The sequence below is a fragment of the Hemicordylus capensis genome, chromosome 1 (assembly GCF_027244095.1).
Source record: "Hemicordylus capensis ecotype Gifberg chromosome 1, rHemCap1.1.pri, whole genome shotgun sequence".
Classification (NCBI taxonomy): Eukaryota; Metazoa; Chordata; class Lepidosauria; order Squamata; family Cordylidae; genus Hemicordylus; species Hemicordylus capensis.
In genome coordinates, this window is record NC_069657.1 from 381,909,432 (window position 1) to 381,915,936 (window position 6,505).

Below are 6,505 nucleotides of genomic sequence, written 5' to 3' on the forward strand. Positions count from 1 at the left end.
AGTTTCTAAATTTAACCCTGTGTCAGATCAGACATTGCTTCTGCTCCTCTAAGTGTAATCTTCTCTATAATCTTTCTCAAGAATAAAGATTCTCCTCCTTTGCAAGAACAGACCATTTACCTACCTATTTTGTATGAGTGAGCAAGTTTATCCATAATCTTTAGACAATCTTGTGCATCATTGCTGTGATAAGCAATCTTGTTTGCTTTTTAGTGGAAATAACTATCTGCCTTTTACACAAATGTCACCTCTGGAATTGTAGGCCTTTGTGACTAAACAGTTTCAGCCAGGAACCAGAAAGATAACTGTTAAGGGCTGTATTTGTTTAAATCAAAATATTTTAAATATTTGATTTAAATCAATACAGGTAGTGTTAAACCATCCAGGGTGGTTTGGTTAACTGTTCACATCACATCACTAGAAACACATAATCAAAACACTAGTTATAACTAAAGGTCATTACATTCCTATTTGATGCTTTTCCTGCAAAGTGATAGGCTTTGTGTAGGAAAAAATATATGCATGTCGTTTGGTGGCCACCCAGGGACGGGCCTTCTCTGTTGTCGCCCCAAGACTTTGGAACACACTTCCTGTGGGAATAAGAGTCTCCCCTTCTCTAGTGGCTTTTAAAAGGGGTCTAAAGACTTATCTTTTTACCCAAGCTTTTTAGCTTTTTAATTTTTAACTTTTTAGCTTTTTAACTTTTTAATTTTTTAAACTTTTGATTGTTTATTATTTGTTTTAAATTGTTTTTAGTATTTGTTTGTTGTGAACCGCCCTGAGACCTTGGGTTAGGGTGGTATAAAAATGTGCTAAATAAATAATAAATAAATAAATTACATAATGAACATGAGCGCGTGTATCTATTTTGCCATGATTAAAATTTTGGAAGCCATACACTGTTTATAATGACTGACAGCATGGCTTGAATGCAATTCAGGCCACAACAGTTTTGGGACAGTGGTTCCTTAGCAACATCTGAATGGTCCATTGTAACTTCTAGGTGGTAAGTGAGTTTTTGAATCAGAGGGATTTGTGTATACAGTCCTTCCTGAGGCTGAGAACATAAAAACATACTAACTGCCTTACTAGAACAGACTAAGGTCTATCCAGTCCAGCATTCTGTTCTCAACAGGACTAGCACAAGAAACTTAGCTGCCTAGACGGACAAAATGCCGGACCCCAATTTTACCTATGCTAAAGCCTAGGTAAAGGTAAAGTGTGCCATCAAGTCGATTTTGATTCCTGGTGCCCACAGAGCCCTGTGGTTTTCTTTTCGTAGAATACAGGAGGGGTTTACCATTGCCAGAGTGTACAGCAAAATCAAACCTTCATAATCAAGCATGGCAAATCTTTTCTTGGATTGCACTACGTAAATGCTCCCCCATCTAAAAACATTCCTGCACAAAAGTATCAAGTCAGGGAGTTCAACCAGCCTGACACCTTATATGTCTATGTGCAGGGTGAAGCTTTTGCTTTAGTTTGTATTGTGGATTGTGGGAGAGGCTTGATCATAGCAAGTCAGGATGGGACAAGAGCACTGAGTGGGTAGGAAAGGATAGTAGGGATTAGAGCAGTGGTCTTCAACTTGCCAAGACCCAGGATCTACTTTGAACCAAACCTGCTCCATAGCTGTACTTGATTTAAAACTAGGAAGAGTGGGAAGGGGGAACTAGTCGCCAAGCAGCCATGCAGACATCAAAAACGAAAAATTAGGGGAACTCCAAGAAGACAGTCAAGCTTAAATATTCAGCTTTCATTTTGCAACCAGTGGAAATTAGGGCTGCAACCCTGTTTGCACTTACCTAGGAGTATGCCTAATTGAACACAGAGAGGGTGCCTGATTTCCAAGTAAACATGCATAGGAGAGAATGCAGCTGCCTGTGTGAGAAGGGAGAGTTTCCCATCATGTGCACACCCCATGCACACCCCAAGTGCCTCTTTCTCTTTCACTCATACAGACAGCCAGGAGACTATCAGGGGGAATCTTAATGCATTTAGCTTTTGAATTGTTTCATTAAAAAAAGTCTGAGGGAATTGACAAGAGAGCAAGCAGTGGGAGCTTAGTTTAATCATTCCCCTTCCAGTTTCCCAATCCAAATTGCTGTGGTGACAGGGCAAGTAATGGCCTGAGAAAAGTGAGTCAGATTGAGAAAACAGTGTCATGGGGACAGGCTTAACACCCCAGCTCCACTATTCTGATTTTCCCCTCCCCTCTTAACTAAAAAATAAATAAATTAGGATGGCTGGCAAGTGGGAGGTCTGACAGGTGGGGTCAGCACTTGCTGCTTCTCTGTGCCTGCCACCTGAGATGACCACCATCAGGCCTCATAGAAAGGCTGACCCTGAGAAACTGGCCAGATACATCTGGACACTCACAAGCAGGGCATAAACTGAAGGCTATACTCAGTTTTGTTGATCAAATCATCTGGGGTTCAGAGATATAATGCCCCTTTCCATGGAGGTTGTATTCAGCTAACATGACTAACAGCCATTGGTAGATAAACAAATCTGCCTAAACAAGCAATCTAAGTAGATAGTTACTATAGGCACATCATATGGTAAAAGCCACACATTTGCAGTTATGTGCAGTATGAAGAAGGCATTTATTTATTTATTATTTATTTATTTATTACATTTTATATCCTGCTCTCCCTCCAAGGAGCCCAGAGTGGTGTACTACATACTTAGGTTTCTGCTCACAACAACCCTGTTAAGTAGGTTAGGCTGAGAGACAAGTGACTGGCCCAGAGTCACCCAGCAAGTATCATGGCTGAATGGGGATTTGAACTCGGGTCTCCCTGGTCTTAGTCCAGCACTCTAACCACTACACCACGCTGGCTCTTTGTTTGTTTGCCCTGAACTTAGAACAAACTAGCATGATTGGGTGAATGCATGATACTGCTAGGAGAAAGAAAACGCATTTCCTTCCATTCTTTTTACACAGTTCATAATGTGATGAGCTGGGCGGTCTGATTATTGCTCATGGGCTCTCACTATGGTTTTGCTCTAAGGTATTGTCTGGTAAGAGTGCTTAGGATCTGACAAAGGAAAGCTAATGCTCCTTCATGACTGAGGAAGATCAGTTCATCTCTCTTACTGGGAGCTAATAATTGAGGGGTCTGCAAAGATCTTTCTGGACACGGGAATGCCGTAAGAGTAAGATGACACGTACCTTCCCCCACCTAATGGGGATTTTAATATAGTTTAGTATTGTTATTGTTTTGTTTTGAATCATGAGTTTTAATGTACATTTAAGTAAAAGAAAATCTGTATGGTTTTCCCTGTGAGGAATGGATGATAAATGACTGCATCCATTCCCATAATGTCACCATACAAGCATGCTGCAGTTATCACTAGAGGCACGATATGACGATCTACTCCAGACTACCTTTGACTAGGCGTTTGTAAAACATATTGAGGCTATTCACACAATGGGGCAAAATCAGGCTTGCAGAGGCTAGCCCGATTTTGCCCCATCATGTGAACCACTGGGCTCAGCTGTGAGCCCGGTGGTTCCTGGGCGGGTAACCCGCCTAAGTACCCCTGCCCGTAGCCCGTGTTTGCAGAGCGAGCGCTCCGCAAAACCGGAATCTCTGATCGTGAGTAGCCACGGTGAGGCTCCGCGCCGCGGCTACTCGCAAGTAGAACCCCAGAGGGGAGGCGAAAAGCCACCTCCTGGTGGTTTCCCCAGTATGCCCTGCGCATCCGCTTCCAGGGGTTGCGCAGCCCCTGAGCTCCCAAGCCCCCACTGGCTCCGTCATGGAGCCAGCAATCGTGTGGGCGGCCGATCCGGCCGCCCAGGGCTCTCTCCCCGCACACTCGAAGAAGCCAGATCTCGCTGATCGTGAGACCTGGTCCATTGTCTTGAGAACCTGGCCAGGGCATAAAACTAGGAGTGGGGGTGACAAATGGTCCCAGATTAAACATGGCAGTTGGGACATGTTTTGTCTCCTTATAAGGTTCAGGGACCATCCCAGGCACCAAAAATGAATTAGGACAACAAAAGGAATAGTCTGTTGCAGAGATTCCAACTAACTGGGGAAATTTAAGAAAGAGTAGGTTGTACAAATAAATGCTCCCTTTGTTTTAATTTCTGTTTGTGTTGATGAATACAAACCTGTGCTCTTGCATGTTCATGCTCATATAAAGTAAACTTCACAGGTACAAATTCATGACCTTTTTAGCAGTACTCCATCCAAAATGATGTCAGTTACAGTTAGCTCTGTTATAGCTGTTTCCTTTGTTATCTTAAATTGCTGAGGACAACACAAACAGTTTCAAAGGCACTGTGTATGTTTTCTTTAAGCTTTACTTCTGTAATTCTTTCTCTGTCTTTATTTTGATGCTTTAATAGTAATCTAATTGTTTCATAAAGCTGTTTAATGTTAGCTTGAGGAAGGAAAGACATATTTTCCATATTGGTGCAACTAAACCAAATAAACATCTATGGACCTGTGCATTTTCTTGTATTCTAGTTGTATCTAGGACCTTGCTATAAATTATAGAGGATGTGTGTTTACCACTGACGTATGTCTCCCCCTCCCCCACATCTCCCCAATAATATCTAGTTTTATAAATTTGTGACCCATCGTGTTTAGGCCCAGTCCAGCATCTCCCACCCTACTCCAATTAATTGGCAGCTGTTTTCAGGGGATAGCAAAATGCAGAGGGTGATAACATTACATCACACATCCCCTGTAATGTCTAGTTAGGCCTTCAGTACAACTAATACCTAACTGGGACAGGGGTTCTCAAACTTGGGTCCCCAGATGTTGTTGGACTAGAACTCCCATCATCATCATCATCATCATCTGGGGATGATGGGAACTGTAGGCCAACATCTGGGTACCCAAATTTAAGAACCCCCACAGAGTTAGTCTATTCTAGCAAGGGCCTATTTCATTCATTATACAGTGCTTTGACTTCTAAGTATTTCAGTTACAGTAATAGTAATTCTTTTATCAAACCAGGGCCAACTCTCATGACCAACCTAATTCTGACAAAACCTCTGTGTCTGGAGAAAAATAATTGTAAGAGAGCAGAAAGTAATACCACAGAGGCATCCTTTGCTATTGTTATGTCACGTCTCATCATCTCAAGTCAAACAGATTTTGGAAGTGCTACAATAACCAGAAAAGCTTTGGAACAGATAATAGGGGGAAGAGTGTACATCCCATGGGCAATAATGCATCATGCTACCTTCAGCAATTTGAAATAATGATTCACTGTTTATGATAACTTGACTCATTGCTGTCAAACATGCCCATCTTCTAAGCATGATATTTAACTGCTTACTTGATCAACAGTCTTAAGACATAAGAAATTGAAACACTTCACTGTTCTCTTTGTTCCTTCTTGCAAAAATGTTACATCCGGGTTTCCCCCGCTCCATCCAATTTGGTATTTTATACAGACCATTTAACATCAGTGATGTATCAGCAAGACACACTAGAACAACATTTCTGAGTTTTTCTGGGGCAACTAGAATCACAGTTCCTTGTCAATAACATCTGACTGCTTTTGAGTTTTATGTGGGCAGTGAACGTGCAAAGCAGTTTATAGCACTGCTGAGGAAGGGATGGGGGAGAAAACAAAAAAAGGCTAGCTGCCTTATCTATTGCGCAAGGAGCTGAAATAGACAATGAAGATAGCTAGGAAGATTGCACAGAGCAATGAAGGCAACCTGGGGATGGACAAAACAGCCCTCTACATTCCACTAAATGATCTGTGCCCTGGAATATTGGGACATATTTCCACAACAATTCTAAGGGACTCATAAAAATCCATAAGAAACAGAAGTGACATGTATCTGTTGGCTATTTTCAGTTGGTATTTGCCTCTTGAATAAGCCAATGTTTCTTCTACCTGACTGTAAAATGATGTGTGTGATGCCACTTTTATTTTGCCATCGGATTGATTGAGAAATATACTGCATACACATTAAAAAAATTTAAAAGTTTTTTTAATTGAGCTTGTTATTCTGAAACTACTTAATTGCCAGAAATTGATGTATTCCAAATGAAGAGGGGTTGTTATGGTCAGACAGCCAACTAATAACATCATAAAATTGTTCCTGACTATACTACATCAGACTGTAGGTAGGTGGAAAAATATCCCCACCAGAAAAAAGACACACCCATACACAGAGAAAACTAGCATGACAGGTTTCACCAGGCCCCTTCTCCCTTGCATTTGGTTTCTTTGTTCAGGTTTGCAGGGTTTTTTATATGCATGAGCATTTAGTCATGGAATCCTCTGACTACAGTCCAAGGTAGTCCATTATATGAGCAGCGGGACAATCATTCAGCAGGACAATGGCAGAGTTGCTGGGATTGCTGCCTGCAATCCTAACGTGCAGATAATAGTTATAATTCAGTAATTCTAACAAGTGTTTATGGTCAAAATCTATAGGTATGCAGAGTCTCTGAAGAAGAATAACTTATGAGCAGGGACACCCTTTAGGTAAAGGGGGAAGCAGCCTAGCTACCTTGGTTTCCCCCCA